Source organism: Molossus molossus, unplaced genomic scaffold (assembly GCF_014108415.1).
Source record: "Molossus molossus isolate mMolMol1 unplaced genomic scaffold, mMolMol1.p scaffold_m16_p_8, whole genome shotgun sequence".
NCBI classification, from domain to species: Eukaryota; Metazoa; Chordata; class Mammalia; order Chiroptera; family Molossidae; genus Molossus; species Molossus molossus.
In genome coordinates, this window is record NW_023425402.1 from 44,966,287 (window position 1) to 44,984,799 (window position 18,513).

Below are 18,513 nucleotides of genomic sequence, written 5' to 3' on the forward strand. Positions count from 1 at the left end.
GGAGATATTTGCCGTGTATTCACAGTAATCCATATACCTCCACCAGCAGCATCTCTAGCATATCTGATATACAGAGAAAATTTTTCTTCTACATACAAAATAAAATAATGGCCTGAAAAGAAAGGCAGATGATCGGCCTGGCCAGTGTGACTAAGTGGTTGAGCATCAACCCACGCACCAAGATGTCACTGGTTCAATTCCCGGTCAGGGCACATGCCCTGGTTGTGGGCCAAATCCCAATAGGAGGCATGCAGGAGGTAGCCAATTGATGTTCTTGCTCATTGATGTTTCTCTCTCTCTCTCCCTTTCCTTTCCTCTCACTCTAAAATCAATAAAGAAAAAAAAATTTAAGAAATGCAGATGATAAAACTTTTTTTTATTGACCTTAACAGATACAATCATACCAGACGTGAGTGAATGAATACTCCAGAACTAAGAAGGAAGAAAGTAATGGACTCGTTTCTCAATGTTCTTAATTCAAGATGTTTTGGGGGTCTGAGGAAGGAAAAATATACCTACGTTGGCTTGTCACAGTCATGAATAGTTAACATTACTATTACTAATAGCCCTTGTTTTTGACCTTTAGTTACTGCAAATTTAAAAATTTTAAACACAAATGAAACTCCAAGTGGTTACATAAAATGACAGAATTTAAGTAACTCAAGTTCTATTTCATTGGAAATACAACTATTATTTGAAACCTACAATTTAAACACAAGAACACGTGAAGATGCAAATTATGGCAGAAGAGAGCTCCTGTGATTCTGTGTTATTACAAACTTACTCTTGAAACAGATAACTGTGGCTGAGTCACATGTGGAGGGAGCGGACTACACAGGCGTTAGCCGAGTTGGAAAAGGGAAGAAGTAGGGCTCTCTGGAGACCAGGAAGCTGCTGAGGTGCCTGCTTGCTTGCACCTGCTGCAGCTGCTGCCAGTGCTAAAACCACCAGGTAGGGGCTGGAACTGCCAAGGAGGCACCACTGCTGGCAGGACTGGACAACCTACACAGATGTGCCACCAGGGAATCCCTTCCCATCCCCATAAGCTACTAGCAACTGACGGTCCCTGCCATGGAGTTGGTGCCAGAGGAGGAATCTGTCCTCCTCCAGCCTTCTGGTCTCCTACCAGCACCTACCCCTGGCACAACCTGATGGGAAATATAGTTTGCAGACTCCCAGCCCCAGTGGTCCAGAGCAGAGTAGAGAAGGGTAGGTAGGTACACAGCTGAGAGACAATAAGTAAATAGCGCATAAAATAAGTCGCACTCAGATCTATTATCAAATCAGAATTAAAGAGTCATCTAGATCATTTAATTCAACTTCAAGTTGGAAGATGCAAATGTAAATGTTCTCTTTCTAGCCCGTTTTTTGTTCCTCTGATATTTGGTTCTGTTCCATAGTTATCTTCATAGAAACTCCACCATAGAGTCTATTAAAAGGTTCCACAACCCTGGACAGTTTGGTTCAGTGGTTAGAGCACCAGTCTCCAGACCAAAGAGTCCCAGGTTTGATTCTGGCCAAGGGCACATACCTCGGTTGTGGCTCGTCCCTGGCCCAGGTTGGGATTGTGCAGGTGGCAACCAATCGATGTGTCTCTCTCATATCAATGTTTTTCTCTCTCTCTCTTCCTTCCTCTCTCCTTTCCTCCTACTCTATCTAAAGATAAATGGAAAAATATTCTCAGGTGAGGATTTAAAAAAAATGGTTTTCACAGATGATTTTTAAAAGTGTTTTAAAATGAAGGATTCTAACATTTGGAATAGAATTTTAAAATGCCACTGTATCTGTCCTACTAATCAATGCCTCTAGATTGCTGTCTTGGTAATGAGCTCTGCAGAGGTGTCGATATTCTATCTATCTGGGTCACGGAGGAGGGTGTGAAAGCTTTTGAATAGCTTCCCCAGCAAATGAAAGCCATGCCAAGAAGATGATAATGGGTAATTGCCCAGAAGACACAGAAAGCAGCATTTGGAAAGCATGACCAGGTGGCAAGGCAGCACAGCCTCATCATACAATCAGGAAAACATAAATGAAGTCACAACCTTCTCCTACCTGGTTCTTCATTGTACTCAAAGGCACTGAGAACTAATGTGAGAAGAATGGTCATTCAGATGTTTAACAGCAACTAGACACCCATTCCCAAAACTGTGTTCTGATATTGAGTCTGATGCAGTTTGTTCTATTAGTCAGAATCTATGTTAATGGAAATAAGATACAGAGTTCATCTGTAATTGGACTGGTTACTTTCCCATGAGAAAGACTGTTCCAGGGTCAGGTGCAGCTAGATGTAATAGGATTCAGACAAGGACATGAGTATATCAGCTGAAAAGGATTTAGTCAGCACATAGGTAGAAGTAGATGAATATTGATGTAGTGGGGACACATATTTATTTGAAGGACTTTATGGTGAGACCCTCATCAAATCTCCCCCACCCTCTTGTCAAAGTCCATCCTTAATATAACTAAATTTAATTTCCCTAATGAAATAAAAACCTGCTACCTTTTTTTTTTCTCAACTACTTCATACTTTCAAGTGGACCATATCAAATAATACATTTCTGAGGTTTACATATTGACTAGCTAAGACGCCCTTGAGGGCAGTTATGTCAGGGATGCTAAGACAGGGAGAGAGAGGTGGAACAGAGAGAAGGGAAACATTAATTTCAAATTATGCCTAAAGGGCAGCTCATCAAATACATACACTATTTTAAAGGCAGCATGGTGTTCTAGAAAGAACACAGGCTCTGGCATCGCTCACACAAGAACTCAATTATGCTTTTTCATTTCTCTGATCCTTAGGGATAATACATGCAAAATCACCCAGCCCAGAGCAGACCTTCAATAGAAAGCAGCATTCATTTTTGATTATGTACACATAAACATAAAGTGCACAACCGGTCATTATGATGTAACAGTTGACTTTGTGAGTCTAAAAACTGCAGACACGTCGTGGGCCATGCAGTTCCTCCTCCACACAGCACTGGGAAGAGTATTTGCACATGTTTGTCCAGCTGGCCCCGGAGCTGCCTGCCTGCCGGCGGAGCGGGGAGCCAGTTGAGAGCCCGCCTGACCTCAACAGCACAGGACACCGAGGAATCACAGAGGAAATTCTGCTGTTATACTACGAGGTTTCTATAATCACTGATCAAAGTGATAATTTGAAACATTTGGACCAGGCTACGTTGGAAAAAAAAAAGCTTGGAGAAAACACCACGCAATAGAAAGAACATGGGAACAGGAGTTAGCAAACCCTGTCCGGCCTCAACTCAACCACTAGCTCTCTGTCACCTTGGAGAGTTCTTTGTCCTCCCTCTTTACCACATGAAAAATCCCTTAAACTGAATATCCAGGGGAGGCCTCTCAGAGGAGATAAGATAGGAGCTGAGACTTGAGTGACAAAAGGGAGTCATATATGAGATGGTCTGGCAAAAGCGCCTGCCAGGCAGAGAAAGCAACTGCCAAGGCCCTGGGGCAAGAGCAAGCTCGGTGTTTGGGGAGTAAAGAGAAGGCCAAAGGAACTAGGGTGTCATGAGCAACAGGAAGCACAATTCAAGATGTGGTCAAAAAGCACTTGAGGGTTAATCATGTTGGGCCTTGGGTTTTATTCCAATATTCAACGGCAAACTACTGGGAGGCTTGAAGCACATGGAGGATGTGATCTGAATAATATTTTTAAAAGATTGTTCTGACTACTGTTCAGGGAATAGTGTAGGGAGCAAGGGTGGAAGCAGAGAGATTGAAGGCTACTGTGGCAGTTTAGGCAAGAGAGAATGGCAGGTTAGTCTCGGGTGGCAACAATGGAGAGCTAGAGAAGGGAACACATTCTGGTTGCATATTAGAGTAAAATGTGTAAGAGCTGGATGTGTAGGATGATGACCCATGGCTGCTCAAACAGAGCCTTGGAGCTGGCAACAAGTTGTGTTTAACCAGGCTTGGAGTTCTCCCAGGTGGAAACATTAGAAAAGATGGACAAAAGTAAGGGCTGGTGTATGACAGTGATTTTAAACAAGTAGCCTAGAACCTTGAAGTGAGGATACAGGTAGGCAGGTGATGGAGAATAAAAAAGCAATGGAATCAGTGAGTCAAAGGTCTCTATTTTATCATTGAAGTGAAGGTGCTAGAGTAATTACCAACTTTATAACCCTTGGTAAATTATTCAACAATTTTTCAAAGCCTCAATTTCCTCATTTGGAAATAGGAGTAATTTCCAAATGGTCAGTATCCAATTAGTTCATGTATATAAAACATTCAGTGTAGTGGTGCCTGGTACCTAGTAAGTGCTCAGTAAACACTTACTAGAATTATTATAAACCCATATTCCCTTTTAACTTCTCTGGGCCTCGGTTCCTTTGATTTGCATTTAATTGCAACACAAATGAAAATTAAAATATAATTGTGCTTTTGAATCAATTCTTCCGACTGGGGATTTGGGTAAAGAATTTCAAACACACAAAACTATCTTCATATTTTAGTGTTCAGAACACCTCTGTCCCCAGTAAGTTACATTTAGCAAAATTTTAGTCAGATAAAAGAGGACTTTGAGAATCATTTAGATATCTTTTACTTTTAGGAAATGAAGTAACGCTTAGACTCAAATCCCAAAGGTGGCATATATCAGCAGAGTCTATGTGTTGGCCTCCCAGACTTTATGTTGCTCTTCTCTGATTGGTTCTTCAGAGCAAGGCCCCTGTCTGACTTGGAGAACCCTGTGCTCCCAGGACAGGCCTCTGGGAACAGGTCGGTCATTTGCAGAGGCTTCATTAACCTTTCAGCACCAGTTAAGGAATTAATGTTTTGATGCACTAAATAGTACCCTCGTGGCCCATTTAGAGAGGCTGCAGACCTCAAGGAAAAATTGGCTTATAATTTTGGTTGTTTCTTAGGGAAAAAAAAGAGCCTTAATATTTGTATTTGTCTTTACAACATTTCTCTAAGGACCTCATAATGCGGGAGAACCCCATTTTGATTCTGGTACCAAGAGACCGGAATAAGACCTGCATGATAGTATTAAGAGCGGTGAGTGATGCAATGTACCATGTGGTCTAACAGAATCATTTATAACAATGCTTTTCTAAACTCACAAGAAATTAGCCCTATTTATAAATATAATTGTGAAAGACATGCTCAGTGATCCAAAGATGTAATTATTCTAATTAATTGATGACATATTTTCAATAGCTAACTATCATTTGAGTACTTTATGTTGGTTTAATTATTTCCTTCTTACAACAACCTTATGGTTCTACTATTATCATTCCTATGTATGGATAAGCAAACGATACACACAGAGGTTAAGTGACTTGCATATATAGCTAGTGGGTAGTAAAACCAGGATTCAAATCCAGACAGGCTAGCCTCATAGCCTTGGATCTTAATCATGAATTATAACCATGTTTTCAAACTTTCTGGTCATGATTCACAATTGTGACTCAGTATGGGTTGTGGTACTCAGTTTTCCAAACACTACATTAATTGTGCTGCCTCCTAAACGGAGGAGTCAGGAATTCATAAAGAACCTGCACTGTAATCGAATGGAAACTGAAAACGGCTTCTCCTTCATTCCTACCCATCCTCCAACCCCAGTTAAACACTCACCTTGCAGGATGGTAAAGAAGAAGAGAAAAAATTGATTGCCCCAAATGTCTAATTCCTCCTCAGTTGTTATCTTTTCGTTGTTGTTATACCATCCAAATTATGCCTGAACCATTTTAACAGAGGATAAAAAACATCACTCAAAAATCCAATTCCCCTGAGCCTTAGAATAATGGCATTTTTTACTAATGAAACATGCAAACTACTGTTGAGTCCATTAATAGTCTCGATTTTTAATCTCTCAGATGATGGAACATTAAGGTTTCCATGGCAGCAGCTTCCAGCTGTTGGGGGATCCCAGGCTTTCAGTCATGTGACAATTAGAGTGAAGCATTGCTGAGACTTCCCAGTGTTTCTGGGTCTTCAGTATTTTTAAAAGCAGTGATTATCATGATGCATTAGTTTAAAGAGCTTGACATGTTGGTATCTTTCCTGAGAGAAGATAGTAATTTCTTGCAACTTATCTCCAGCAGCTAGGTTCCTGACATATCTGGGGTGATGATCTGCGTATGATCATTATCTTCAGTGTTTGGCTTATAAATGAATAGAAGTCTTCATGAATTCAATTATATGCAGTTTGTGCTTCAGGACTCTAATGATTTTTGATGAGGACAAAATCGAAAGATCTAAGACAAAACCAGGAAGCCCTTCTTCATCTCTAGTGTCCACACATCAGAAAGCTGCAATGAGCAGAGCAGTCTAGTTAGTTTGATAAAAAATAGCAAGATTTTTGGGTTAAGTACAATTAACAAAAGACATCAAGAGAGTAACAAAGACAAATTTAAACATTGAATTATAATCAGTTACCATCTAATGCCACTGATAATATGATGCACAGTAAAATATCATCAAGTTCTAACTTCAGTAATTTGAAGGGCATGGCTGAAGTTACTTTTTATAAGAAAAAGTGGGGGTGGGGAGGAAAAGAGAGTGCACAAGCATGGGGCAGGTAGGATTATCCCTATTTTTCAAATCAGAGGAAATAACAGGAGCTCAAATGTCAGTTACATAAATAATAGCATTTACACACAACATCCTATGAGGTGGGTTATCAATGGCCTCATTTTATTGATGAGGTGACAGAAAACTCAGGACAGAGTTAATGCTTTGTATTAATCAAACCTATTTCTATTTCCTCTTGGACATATACACCCAGAGCTAGATCACATTTCTTACTGTGCCTTGTAATTAATTGAAAACATATGATGGAGGTCTGGCCAGTGAAATGCAGGCAGATGCAATAAGGTATCTCCTCTCATCTGTTTGCTGAATGTTGATGCTCAAGATGACTTCATGAGTCACATGTTGAAGATGGAGATGCAAATGTATCTTGGTTCTCTAAATGGCTATGTGGAATGGATTTCTCTTATTGGAATGTTACAGAAGCAATTAATATACTTTAGTGTGTTAAATCACTAGATTTTCATGTTAGGTTTCTTGGTGAGAACCAACAGAAATATTAATTATCCTGCCTAATATAGAAATCAATACCTTTGATACAGTGTGTTGCTATAACACAAACCTAAAATATGTAGCATTAACAAGGAAACTAATATAAGATGCAAGGAGGATGGTAATTACACTGTGGGAAATATCACACATTTGGGAGAACTGCAGTAACATGGAAGATAGACCATATGCCTTTTGCATTGGCCATTCTGGAGAAACTACTTGGCATGAGTGAATAGTGTGTATTGGTGATCTTGGTAGAGTTTGTATGGCAGTAAGTGAAAAAGATGTACATAAGAGAGAATGGCCTGTGAGAATTGGCAACTGCTTCTACATCTTAAGATTTGAGGATTAAATATCAAAACAGCCTTTGAGACAAAGAAACCATTAAAACCTAGTCCCATGGCAAAATCACATTAAGCCTGTGATCTTCCCTCTCAGGATTAACAGCTTCAAAATATCCACCACTTGATTGTAGAGATAGGATTGGGGAAGGATAGAGGGGATGCTAAGAAGTAAGTTTGAGAATCATATCTAGCAAGGAATTTGCTGTGAGGTTATCGGCATATGGAATGACTGGAAGAAAATAGCTCAGAAGCCTACTGAAATTTTAAGGGATTTTTATTACCAAAGAAACCATGAGCATAGACTTAGAAAGTCTTTGATGTTCGTGACTTTAAAAAAATCCATAGGCCTTCAATCTTCCACACACAAAGAGCTCTAGAGCTTCCAACGAGGGCATACCAAATGTTCGTTTTTTTTGATATGGCCAAGGAAGAGAGGGAAAAAAAGTAAGAGTTCCCTAGAGAATGGACCCAGGGGCCATAGGTGCTAAGTTCCTACCAAATAACAGAATCCAGTTTAATTAGGGGCTAAGAAGGAACCTGAGAAACTGCAATGCCAGGCCATGGGATTCCTGCATTGTCCTGCACCCGTGACTGCTTGTCTTCCATTTTTCTCTGATTAGAATGGGACTATATATTGTGTCTACCCTCTCCCTGTTCCATCATCATATGATGTCTTCTCAATCAAAGTCACACAAAGTACCACATACAGATGGCCACAACAGTCTAAAGTCCTATACTCTGAGTACATGCAGTGGCTGGATGGGACTTTGGATTGTGTCACTTGGGAAGGTATAAGTGTATTCTAGGTAGAAGAGGAAGAGTAAAGCAGATATTTGGTGACCAATGGGGATTCTAAAGCAAAGACAATGCTATGTGTTCACCTTTCCTATTTACTTTTCTTCCTAGGCACACAGGTCAGCATCCGTCACAGTTAATAGGGTCTTTCAACTGAGTTCTGACCAAAGGAATGCTGTGTACATCCAGACCTTTCCCATAAAATCTATGTCACAATCTTCTACGTTTTCTCTCCTCCCCCATTGCCATTTGAATGTTAATAATCAGGGAAAAGGCGAGAGCTACACATTGAAGAGGATAGATTCTTGATCAACTTGGGTCCTTGAGCAGTTATATGGAGAAGAGCTGCCCTTCCCCTCCAACACAAACTGGACTACACAAGAATGTTTATAGCAGTTTTATTTAAAATCCTCAGAAACTTGAAGCAGCCAAGATGTTTTTCAATAAGCGAATGGATAAACAAACTGACAACAATGGCATACCATTCAGCAATAAAAAGGAATGAGCTATCAAACAATGCAAAGATGTGGATGAATCGTAAATGTATATTGCCAGGTGAAAGAAGTCAGCGAAGAGGCCAGTCTGTGTCATTCCATATGTATGACATTCTAAAAAAGGCATAACTATAAAGGTGTTAAACAAATGGTTTGTTTTCAGGGGTTCAGGTAGGGGTAGGTTGGGGAAGACTGAATAGGTGAAGCACATGGGATATTTTTCTTTAGGGCAATGAAACTGTTCCACATGATACTATAATGGTGGATACATGAAAGTGTATTTGTGAAAATCCTTAGACTTTTACAGCACAAAGAGAATAACTTATTATATGCAAATTAAAAAGAAATCAACCTATGAGGTCAGCAGATCACAGGATAAGTGGCAGTTCACAGGATAAATATTCACAACAAAAGAACATAACTTATTACAAATGTATGAAATAACTTCGCGGAAGAGAGAAGGGTGCTTGCTCTGTAATTTTGGAAATAAGGGGAGTTTATAAAGCTAAAGTCAGAAGGAACTGCACCCAAACACTATTCTATAGTTGATAAAGGTGTTTCCCACAGGGATACAGGTTAATAATTCTAATGCCGGTATACCTGGAATTGAATAAGTAAGTAAATGGATAAGCAGATGGTGGAATCCAGGCATCTCACTATTGGAGTGAAAAGTTACAGATAAGCCAGGGGAGAAGTCTAGAATGATCCACGAGGTAACAACTAGAGTTAGAGAAGTGAGTATGAATTCATATTTAACTTACTATAGTCATAGTTGGCAACATGTAGAAATATTTATAAATATGTGTATATACATGGATGAGCATACACACACATATTTCCTTGCTCTGCCTAGAAGCAACAACACTTCAATAACAACAAGCAAAACTTGCACCCAGATCTTGGTTTCTAATACCATTCTCCAGTAAAAGGAATCATGATTGCTTAGAGAAATGGCTGACTCTAGGACCGGAGCAGAAAATATGCAGGGTGAGCCTGGAGCATTTTGCAGTCCCAGAAACTTAGGAAATGCTAAAAACAAACAAACAAAAAATGCAATGATAGAATTATCTTAAAATAATACAGGAGTCAACAGAAAGAGATGTGAGTATAGGAAAGACCTCCCAATGGTCAAAATTGGAACAATTTACTAAACAAAATAAAGTATTAACTTATATCTCAAAGTATAAAATAAATTAGAGTCTATAATGATCTAAAGAAGAGATTGAATAAATAAACAAATGGGAGAGAAGGGACAAATTTTCCATGCAGAAGAATTCCAAATAATCTGTGTAGACACTCTACCCTCTAAGAAGGGCAACATAACTCCCCACTCCTTAAGTGTGGGCTGCACACAGTGACTTTCCTACCAAGAAAACAGTATCAAAGGAGGAAAAACAGTAAGTATTGTGGAGAAACCTGACAAGAACTACCTGAGCCAGGTGATCAAGTTCAATATCAATAGTGTTAAGTTGTTGATAGCATGCATTCTTGATATGATGTGGCAATTTATCTATGTGAGTGTCTTCCCCAAAACTCATAATCCCAGCCAAACCCATAAGATAAATATCAGACAAATACCAATTGAGGAGCATGCTACAAAATACCTTATCAGTGCTCCTCAAAACTGTCAAAGTCACCCTGGTCGAGAGGCTCAGTTGGTTGGACCATCATCCTGTACACCAAAAATTTGTGGGTTCTATTCCAGATCAGGGCACATACATAGGTTTCAGGTTCCATCCCTAGGCCGGGAGAGTATTGGAGGCAATGGATCAGTGCTTCACACTCAACTCTCTCCCCGCCCCCTACCCCCGCTCACTCCCTCCATCTCTTCCTCTCTTTCTAAAATCATATGCTTGGGTGAGGATTTAAAAATAAATAAATAAATCAAAACTGTCAAGATCATCAAAAATGAGGAAAGTCTGAGAAACTAGCACAGACAAGAGGAGGCTAAGCAGATATGATGACTAAATGCAACATGATATTCTGGATGGGATCCTGCAACAATAACAAAAAAACCACATTAGATAAAAACTAAGGAAATCTGAATAAAATATTGACTTCAGTAAATAATAATATATCAATATTGGTTCACTGATTGCACCAAATCTACTCATTCAAAATGTTAATAAGAGGAGAAACTGTGTTTGGGTATATAGAGACTCTCTGTACTATCTTTGTAACTTTTTTTTAATCCTCACCCAAGGATATTTTTATTGATTATTTTTTCTTTTAAAACTTATCTTTATTGTTGAATGTATTACAGATGTCCCCCTTTTTTACCCTATTGACCCCCCCCTCCCTGCACCCACCCCCCTCCTGCCTTCCCCACACTATTGACTGTGTCCATTGGTTATGTATATATACATATACGTTCTTTGGTCTATCGCTTCCTGCACCACCCCCTGCCCTTTGAGGTTCATCAGTCTAACAACAAATTTGTACTTCTTAATTCCTTCACCTTTTATATCCATCCCACCAACCCCCTCCCAACTGGCTACCAACAAAAGTCTTTGTGTCTATGAGTCTGTTTCTATTCTGCTTGCTCATTTTGTTTGTAGACTCAATTGTTGATAGATATTATTTATTGCCATTTTATTATTCATATTTTTTATCTTCAACATTTCATATAATACTGGTTTGGTGGTGATGAATTCCTTTAGCTTTTTCTTGTCTGGGAAACTCTTTATGTCCATTGATTCTAAACAATAGCTTTGCAAGATAGAGTAATCTTGGTTACAGGTTGTTGCTTTTCATCATTTTGAATATCTCTTGCCACTCCCTCATGGCCTGCAAAGTTTCTTTTGAGAAATCAGCTGACAGTTTTATGGGAGCTCCTTTGTAGGTAACTAATTGCTTTTCTCTTGCTGTTTTTAAGATTCTCTCTTGGTGTGGACTTCTTTGGGTTAATCTTGTTTGGGACTCTGTGCTTCCTAAACATAGATGTCTATTTCCTTCACCAAGTTATAGAAGTTTTCTGTCATTATTGTTTCAAATAGGATTTTAATTTCTTGCTCTCTCTCTTCTCCTTCTGGCACCCCAATGATATGAATGTTTGTATGCTTAAAGTTGTCCCAGAGGCTCCTTACACTATTCTCATTTTCTGATTCTTTGTTTTGATTGGGTGCTTTTTACTTCCTTATAATCCAAATCAAGGGTTTGCTTCTTGGCTTCACCTACTCGACTACTGATTCCCTGTAAATTATTCTTCATTTCAGTCAGTGCATCCTTCATTTCTGGCTGTCCTTTTTTATGCTCTTGATGTCCTAAATTACTTGACGTTTTCACTAAGTTCCTTGAGCATCCTTATAACCAGTGTTTTGAACTCTGTATCTGTTAGATTGCTTATCTCCACTTCATTTAGTTCTTTTCTTGGAGTTTTGTTTTGTTCTTTCATTTGAAACATGTTTTTTGTCTCCTCATTTTGGCTACCTCCTTGTGTCTGTTTCTATTTATTAGATAGAGTTGCAATGTCTCCTAGGTTTCCCACAGTGGCCTACTGTAGTAAGTTTCCTGTAGGATCCAATGGTGCAGCCTCCCTGGTTACTCCAGCTGGGCCCTTGAGGTGCACCCCTCATGTGGACTGTCCACCCTTCTGTTGTAATTGGATCTTAATTTCTGTTAGCACATCAGTGGGAGGGATTTACTCAGGCTAATCGGATACAGGGATTGGCTGTGCCCACTAACCACTGACCTCTGATATTACCTTGTAGGATCAGCTGTGCAGGGCCCACCGCACATAGCAAGACTTACTTCAGCAGGGCTCTGGTACCCACTGAGTTCACTCACTGAGTGTGTCACTTGTGGAGGTGGTTGGGTGGTGGTGCTTCTATGTGGTCTGAAGCTGTCCACTGGGTGTGCTGGCTCTGGGACAATGTCAGCCACTGCCTGGGGCCACCAGGCATAAGCTACAAAATGATCTGCTGATGGCTGCTTCTTGTGCTGAGCTTGGAGATACCCAGGCAAAGCCAAGCTGTGAACCAAGGATGGCTGCTTCTAATGCCAGGCCTGGGGCCACTTAACAAGAGATAGGACTTTCTGGGGCCAGATACTGTTTGTTTGAGAGAATTTAAGAAAATCTGAAGCAGGAGCCAAGACAGGCCAATCCTATGGTAAAGCCACTGAAAATAGCTTGGATGGGCCTGAAAGATGGGTGGGGCAGGACCTCAGGCAATAACCAGAGCAGGGCAAAGAGTATGAGCCAAGTTGCTGGAGTCCCAGCTATGGCACCTGTCACCTGGCCCCATGGGGAAAGGGCTCACCAAAGGAGCAACAGCCTCCACCAGCATGTCTGTCTGGGAGAAAGCTGCCTCTCCAGCTCTTACCCCAATGCTTAACTACTCAGTTTTGACCTGTATGTCTCTGGTGCCTTTCAAGCTGCCTCCCCCATACTGGAGCCTGGAGGGAACTGGTCTGAGTAAGTTTATGTGTGGGCCCTTTAAAAGGAACTGCCTGGGGCTCCAGAAGCCTCAGCCTCCTCCAGCATCAATTCCTGCTTGTTTTACAGCCAGAAGTTATGAGGACTTCTCTTCCTGGCACTGGAACACTGAGCTGGGTGCCTGGTGTGGGATAGGGACCCCTTTCTCCTCTGGTAGGACTTTCCCAGCCAAGGTATCCCTCCTGATTTTATCTGCCACATGTGGGTGTGAGACCAGCCCATCCATGCCTTCACCCCTCCTTCCAGTCTCAGTGTGGCTTTTTCTTTAATTTTGTAGTTGTAGGACTTCAGTTTGATTTCAGGCGATTCTGAATGATGGTTGTTCTGTAGTTTAGTTATAATTTTGATATGCTATTTATTGATTTTCAGAGAGAGGAAGGGAAAGAATGAGAGAGAGAAACATCAATCAGTTGCCTCCTGTACACACCTAGATGGAGGATCAAACCTGCAACTTTTTGGTGTATGAGACAATGCTCCAAACAACTGAGCCACCAGCCATGGCTATCTTTGTAACTTTTGTAAACCTATATCTATTCTAAAATTACAAGTTTATTTAGTCATTTTTATTTTAAAAATAAAGAAAGTATAATAGACTATTAAGATAATTTATTCTCTTGTTAACTCTTTCTGAAGGTAAAATTGAGGGGATTAGACAGTTTATAAGGTTACCTCTAACATTCTGTAATTCCATGACATAAATCTATCAAGAAATTGATCTTAAGTAAGAAATCGTAAGGACATTGGCATTAACAAAAGCCCAGTTTCTCACATATATAGCCCAATAATCTTACTATTACATGAAAAAAATTCAATGTGTATCTAATAACTAGATTAAAAATGTCAGTTATCATTTTTTTCCCCTCAACAATAATCAACATGCAGTGTTTGCCAAATCTTTCCTCAAACAATCACCACAAAAGCAAAAAAGATCTCTTCTACTGTAGTGTTTACTGAGAATGAACTAGCACAGCATGGGAAAGGGTTGTTATTTTTAAACAAGCCATTTACAATCCCCTGGAGAGCAATGGTATACATATTCAAGTAAATTCATTAGGACATGGGGCTGATCATGAAAGAATGTGTCTGAAAGGTACTGTTGTGGTTTCACATTAGAAAGCCTGATGATTAGTGGTGAGCTAATCTTTCGGGAACACCAAGTGTGGAGAACGAAAGGAAAAAAGAACAACCTGTTTCTGCTCTAAAATGAGAGCTCCCATTTCCTAATGCTGTACTGTCTGTGATAAATGGAGAAGAGACAGGGGTGGTAATTATAACATTGGTTCTCAGATGACAGTTGTAGGGGGACAGCTGATCCGCAGCAAGAAGACGCAACAAATGAAAGACTGTTGAGTAGTTGTATCTGACATAAAACAGGTCACATATGTAACCAACTGAACAGCACTAGAGCTCATCTATGACCAATTTATAAACAAGGATCTACTCAGTTATGGGGTGGGGAGGAGGTGGCAGGATTTAGTGAGTTTGTGTTTGTACTGTTTCTGCTTCTGGAAGATTTTTGTTTTGTTTTTTTCCCCAAATAAGTTGGTAAGTTTAATACCTACATTTTTGGGTTTTTTTTAATTTTCAAGATGACAGGCCTGGCCAGTGTGACTCAGTGGTTGAGCGTCGACCCATGCACCAAGAGGTCACTGGTTCGATTTCCGGTCAGGACACGTGCCAGGGTTGTGGGCCCCATCCCGGTGGGGGGCATGCAGGAGGCGGCCAATCCATGTTCTCTCTCATTGATGTTTCTATCTCTCTCTCCTTCTCCCTTCCTCTCTCTCTAAAATCAATAAAGAAAAAAACAAATTAAAAACAATTTCAAGACGATGTTTAAGAAAAGCTGAGACAAGACTCAGCTGAAATCAGAAGAGCCTTGTTTGACTTATGCAGTGAGAGTTTTAAAATTCCAAACAAGCAATACATTTTTACTGAGCAACTTTATGCTCCTCTATTATGCTCTTCTCTTTGAAGATTACAAGGGGAAAGTGAAAGAAGGCCCCACTGCTGTGGAGTAACTTGACTCAATCTAACAGCAGGGCCAGTGCAGGTGAGCAGACCAGGAGAACTGAGAATCCGGCTGTTTGGAAATATCAAGACAATAGATAGGCCAAGTGAGAGGGAGTACAATAAAGAGAAGTTGAAAGTTTGATTTCTAAAATATATTTAAAGGAATGCAATTTATTGCTTATGAGCACTTAAAGCAAAGTATGCATTAAGGGATATCTTTAAAATGCAACCCTGCCAAAATAGTCCACTTATCTGAAAGGGCATGCCAATAAGTCAATGGTCAAAATAAATAAATAACCATAAAGACCCCCCACAGTTTTATAAAAAGCAATTCCAAACCTTCCAAATCCAAAAGACAGTCACAACATTACTTCACTGTCCTCTCTGGGTCCCTTTCAGTTTGTTCACAGTTATCCAGGAATGGGCATCCGAAAAATCTATTTTCCCTTCAGTCTTCCCATAGAATCTCAGCATCTTCCAGCTATTGTCATCAAAGCAATGGGAAGCCATTCCTGAAGCTATTCTAGGAGAGAGAGGGTGGATTCTTCATTCTTCACAGTGGAGTATTTATAAGACAAAACGGATCTTGTTCTTGCCAATAGCCATACTTCTCAGAGTATGATCTGATGTGTTAATTTCCTAAAAACCCTTTTTTATAAAAGAGGTAAAGGAACATTATGCCTAAATGATACCAAGTATATGTAGGTTTATTGTGCTAAGGTACTTGAAAATGGCGTGTTCGTCAAATAGGTTTTTATGATTCTTTCTGTACTAGCATATGTATGCTAACTCATTACTTAATAAAGAAAAGCCTTGTTTTTCTACAGAAGCGCATAAGTTATTTTCCGTTTCAATTCCATCAGAATGATCAAAATTCACGAAGGGAGTTCCAATCCGTGAGCTCTCACGCCATTTAGATACTCTGTTCTCATAATTCCGTTCTTTTGGGTCATTGCCACCACCTTGTCTGCTTGCTCTCCGTAATATTTTTATCTCTCCAATAAATACTTCACATTTCGGTCTTAAACTAGAAATATTTTAATAGCAGTTGTTGTCTAAGGGGATATGAAATGGTTTTCAAAATACAACTTTTAAAAGATTCTACTTCATGCAAATAAAATGCCCAAATAAATATAGCTCCAATGCTGCTACAATGAATAAAATGACAAACTCCCACAAAGAAATACAGTTCCTAGTCCCAAACAAAGACCTGCTTCTCAGTGGCAGCACAGTGCAGGATGTGCTTACGCCTCGGAGATGCTCAATATAACCAGGTTTTACCATAACACTTTTTACAGTATTTTTTCAAAGAAAAGAGATCTTTTTCCAGAAGTAGCTCTCTCTTGAGAGATCAATCATTCTGCTGTGTGTGAGCGGGGGGTGGTGGTGATGGGGGACAGACGGAGAGTTCTGCACCTTCTCTCTCAAAGACTTGATTCCTCTCGCTCCAGGGCTGCTTTGCTTCTGCGCAGCCCATAGTAACAAGGTAAAGGGTGGACACAGGCATAACAAGTTTTCTGTAATGGGATTATTCCTTTGTTCATAGCTTACGGTTTCACTATTAAACTTTTCTCTTAAAGAAATATATTTGATTTCTATTCATATATTTGTTTGCATTTAGTTGCTCTTGAGCTTATACAGAGAAATGTTGAATTTCTCTTCTTTCCCCTCCATAGGCAGAGATCTAAAATGATAAATTATGTGTAATTTAGTGAGGTTAGTAAAGATGTGGGATAAAGAAGTACCTCTTCAAATAAATCTCAAACCCAAGGGCATTTATCAAACAAATTCATTTATTTATTTGAAAAATATTTATGCCAGGCACTACTTTAGAGAAATAATGCTGAATAAGGTCTAGTGCTTGCCTTGCACTCAAGAAACTTACCCACTGGCAAAACAGACAAATATATAAACAATCACCTATAATACAATATAGTATGTACCATCGGAGAGGCACAGACAAATCTCCCATGACTGCAAACTTTGACTGACACACTGAGACCTGTGGGCCACGGCTGCTGGGCAAACTAGGGGCCAGGCTGTGCTGATGGCAGGTTATTTGAGCTCTTTGTACGTGGAAGCTCAATAGACATTGGTTAACGAACGGGTGGAGGTTGATGCTTCCATTAGAAATTGTTAATTCAGAAAAACAATGTCTGTTGAGCCTGGCAAAATGAAAATTATGCTTGTAAATATTCCTTAGCCAAAGAGTTAAATTGTTTCAATGTTCTGAGAGTTCCAAATGAGGACAGTTAAGTGTGGAAGAAAAGTCATCACATTAAGTTAAAAAGTACATGGCATTCCTTTGCCTTGATGGTTAGGACACTCACAGATGTGCCTAATGAGTTTACAGCAGCAAGAGGCAGACGGTTCCTGGTTCTGCCGAGGACTAGCAAAAGCTCCACAATTTTCCACAAGGGAATGGGCAAAGAACGTTTCAAATGAGTGCTTTTGGAATCATCTGAAGTATTTTCTAATTATTGTTTCTGTTATGCGAAGCCCTGACCCTCCCAAATCTCAGAATGTGACTGTCTTTAGAGACAGGGCCTCTATAGAGGTGATTAAGTTAAAATGAGGACCTCAGGGTGGAAGCCACCCAGCCTATAGTATTTTGCAGCCCAAGCAAACTAATACAATTCCCCAATCACCCCAATTCTCCCAACCAACAGAAAATTCTGATTCAGTTAGGGCTGGGCAGGTACAAATGTGAATTTTTTAAAAAGCACAGAAGGAAATCTGATGTCAGCACGCCTAGGACTACACCTTGAAAAATGCAACTACCGAAGAGAACTACGTGTGTTTTGCTAGAGAGATATTTCTATGGCTCACCTTCATCTGTCCTCTGCATGTGACTGCAACTGTTGATGCTGCTGCCTTGGTTGGAAGAGGTTTGGGGCCAAAGATGTCTGATCAGACCTGACCTCAGTCATCACAGGTGAAGCAGAGGGAAGCCTACCTGGGCCCCTGCCTATTAGAATGGACATCCTGAATACCCTCCAACTATGCCCCTAGAAGTCAAATCTCAGGTACACACTGCTGCTCCAAAGTGATCTCCATTTGGTTGTGCCTCCCTCTAGGGTCTCCTTCAGGTTTCTAACTCTGGGTTATAGTTAAGTTCATCAAGCATTGCTGGGGGGAGGGGGAGAGAAGACAGAATTGCTTCCATTACCCTGGAACTTCCTGTCATAACAGTTCTCTTAAAGAGATTATAGCGTGAGTCAGGAATTGGGGGTAGGAAAGTCATCAAATACTCCTACCAAAGAGAATGCATTACACATAGGTTTTTTTTGGGTTGTTTTTTTTTTAAGAGCCAGTGTGGAAACAGAGGCTATCGGGTACATTTCAAAAACCCAACCAAAGGAAGTTTCCAAGGGAAGGAAAAAGTCCCCTT